Genomic DNA, 3,770 nt, shown 5'->3' with positions numbered 1-3,770 from the left:
CTTCCAACAGAAATGCAGGAATTTAACCTTATTTAGGCATTGAAATTACAGGCCATGATGTGAAATACAACTCTGTAAGAAACTTAACTTACATGTAACTGTAATTTGTTTACTACTTAATCTGTTATTTTAAGACCAGATGACATGCCAATTTTTAAAAAACTCCCTTCCCTAAAACTCCTGTTAAACTTTGAAGATTCAAGTGTTCCACGTTAGAGTTGAAATGAGACTGTTGAAAATAAAAATGCAATTATATTTCATTTAGCAACCAAGTTTATGAACTAGTCTAGGATTTCTTTTCCACAACTCTTCATTCCTTAGCAGCTAAATTTAGATGGAAATTTATTTTGGAGTCAAATCTAGTAGTTAATGTTTGGCTGCATTAAACATTTTCACACCATATTGCTGCCACCATTATATAATTCAACTTATTCCAGCAAAAATTAATACAAAATGGTGAGAAAAGCAACTGTGAATTTTAAATTAACATTACGTTATTTCAAGTTTTCAGTGCAATGAAAAAATATCAATGGAAATTGAAAACAGACGTATACATTATATTCTTCAACTATTTGCATTGCCTATAACACTGGGCCACCAGAACTTGCTCAGCAATAACAGCTTTCCAATTAATTGAGAATTTAATAAACGATAGAAATAAACCGTGGAAGTTTTTATTATAAACAAATGCTGATATCTCACTTAAGTACGTATTTTACTCTAACATCCTTCCACAACTCATATAGATAGACTATGAAATTACTGAGGAGCTCCAAGCTGATGTAAAACGTTCTAGGCTACAGTCTAACTACATCTTTAATCTCTAGTCTTGCAACCTGGAGCATAAGGCAGAACTTTGAAACTGTTGAAACTGAAGCTAATAGAGATTTGTTTGTCTGCCAGAGAGCAGTCAGAAATAAAAAAAGCATCAATTCAAACTTAGCAGATCTGGGAAAGAAAATCTTTTATTAGCTGCTCTGTCATGCGTCTTTAATAACTGAAATTGGGCAGCCCTATCAAGTGGGTGGCAACCCTGCCAATAGCAGGGTGTTGGAACTAGATGAACTTTAAGGTTCCTTCCAACCTAAGCATTCTATCATTCTAAGATGAAAATTAGATGAAATTAGGCAATCAGAAATCAAAGTCTGTAAGACTTTTAAGACTATTTCCAGAAAGTACATGCCTCTTACAATTAAAAGTTTGAACTTCATATCATACTCTGAATGAAATTTATGTAACATTTTAATTTGTGGAATTATATGAGTTTTCTACATCTGTTCAAGGAAACTGTAATACTTAGGAAGAACATGGACATCACATTGTGAAGAAAAAAAATCTAGCAAAATACCCAAGATGTTACTGTTAATTTTCCAACAGAAATTTTACACAAAGTAGCAGCTACAAGTTTGTACCTAATTCTCTCTACGTTTAAAAAAAGGAAAATCTTATATAAGGTAATATTTAGAATTTTAAAAGCAATATAAATTTTAAATTTTAAAGCAATATAAAATGTCAAAAGGCTGATAGTACACATTATGTTGAGACATTTGATATATAGTGCTTATAAAATGCACATGATTAATACAATCACCTTAGGTTGAAATCACTGCAAGTCATTTATTATGTTATAGCAATCAAATAAATTTGTACAAATAGATACAGATATGAATATGTATATATATGAAAATACGTGCAACTAGAGTCAAAAGGTGCTTTTTTTTTTTTTTAACCAATAAGCAGTGCTACTACTACATTGTGTTGAGTATTGAAAGCATCCAATAAGCATTAATAACACAAGATTATTACAAAGGTTACTCAGATACGTCCTATGCACATATTTAAATGACCAAGCCTAGGACAAATTACTTCTAAATTAGAAAGAAAGAATATGAAAAACCCCTTCAAGAAAAATATTTTTGAATAGGAAAGACTAACATTTAACACAATCAGATGACAAAAACCACAGAAAAATAAGGGAAAGTAGATGAGAGTGGTGATTTCTTTAGTAGAATCTTAAAAACCATAACAATATTTGGAGTAAGGGGAGAGGATGAGTAAAAAGACAGGCACATCAGAGAAGAGCAAATGAGACACAGCGTAGAATAAGTCAACCACAGGTGCTGATTTAAAACTCTAAGTTTGAAATCACATGAAATTAGATGAAATGCCAGTCAGCACTGCTTATGTAATCTTGAAGCAATAAAATTGTAAGAGACGAAAGAAGTCAAGTAAATGCTAGGAGACTAAGAAATTACACTATTGGAAAGCCTAAAATGATACCATTAGGCAACTCTGATGAATATATTTACCTAGATTAAACTATCTGGAGCAAAGGTCTAATCACTGAGGTTTTTGAGATAACTGTCAAAATGAACTGAAGGGCCATAAAGTTTTAGATTTGAGCAACGGGAATCAAGGATAACAGTGATTGGGTGAAAAACTGCTAATCGCAAGAGTAATGTCTTTGTCCTGTACTGATTAATTCACTTTTAATTGACTCTGAGTTTAGGTTAGACTCCAGTGAATGACCTACACTTCTGGTCTACAAAGAAAAGAAATGTATTTTTTTAGGCAGCAGAAAGTTATCTAATTCTGTTTAAACTCAACTGCATTGAAATATTTGAATATATCTTCAATTTATTTAGTTGCTAACATAGATATGGACTCAGTGGCTGAAGACATTATGAACTTCAGCTTGAACTGCTGTCTCAAAAATGCTGTAGCCCTGCTGAAATGTATTCATTATTCTTTCAGTCTCCCTCTCAGTAATGAAGAACAAGATGGAGAATAATGATTCCTTCTCCAATATAACAAAGCAATGGCTATGACCACCAGATAGATGCATCTTTCAGGCTCACGAACCTAGGAACTTCATCAAGCTTGCCTATAGAAAACAGTGATGAAAGTGTGTTCAAAGAAATCACAAATTAGATACAAGTAAAGACATTCAGAAAAGGAAGATTATTTGAATTGCAGGGCTAAATCAAGTGCTTTCATTAAAATGGCAGCTGGATTCTACACATAAAAGTCAGGTGGTCTTTGTCAACCTCAATTTGCAATATTTGTGAAAGGCTATCACATTACTCTGTGACCTATCTCAGTACTACAACATAAAATAAAGTTTTCTGGTAGCTAATTTTCACCAAACTTAATAAAACTAAGTTTGATAATACTTTCTTAATATTTAATCAAACATTTATTTAAAATATATTAATATGTATATTTATAAAACCTACTAACTCTGGCTAAACATTATACAAATAAATGAAAATTGAAAAGTTCCACTAGTTGCTCTGATTTTCTTTGCTAAAAATGCTATAATGTGTGACATTCACACGATTTCTTCAGGTATTCTTATATGGTCTGCAATGGAAATATCTTCCTTTAAAAAAAAAAAAAATTCAGCGTTTTTTAATTAGAATTATTCCGAAGTAAGGATTCTACTGAATATTCTTTCTTTGAAATATACGTACATTCTAGGAAGTTTCCTTCTAAGAAAGAAAAAAATTTCTGAATTTCTGAGGAATCTGATAGAATTCTGAAGAGTCTGGTACCTCATGTACACTTCCTCACTCATCAACTCATTCCAAAGTAATCATTTGAGGAAACAACAAGCATCCCTTTTCAGCATGAATGGGTCCAAACATATGCAAATTCACTATTACTGTAATCAACTTTTGATTCCTTTTCTTTACATGTATTATATGTTAGCCAAACAAAATGCAATATACTACTATGAAAATTGTTTATTTTTAAATGAGCTATTGCCA

Source organism: Meleagris gallopavo, chromosome 5, assembly GCF_000146605.3.
Source record: "Meleagris gallopavo isolate NT-WF06-2002-E0010 breed Aviagen turkey brand Nicholas breeding stock chromosome 5, Turkey_5.1, whole genome shotgun sequence".
NCBI classification, from domain to species: Eukaryota; Metazoa; Chordata; class Aves; order Galliformes; family Phasianidae; genus Meleagris; species Meleagris gallopavo.
The sequence above is the reverse complement of the archived record's forward strand: the minus strand, read 5'-3'. Positions refer to the sequence as shown.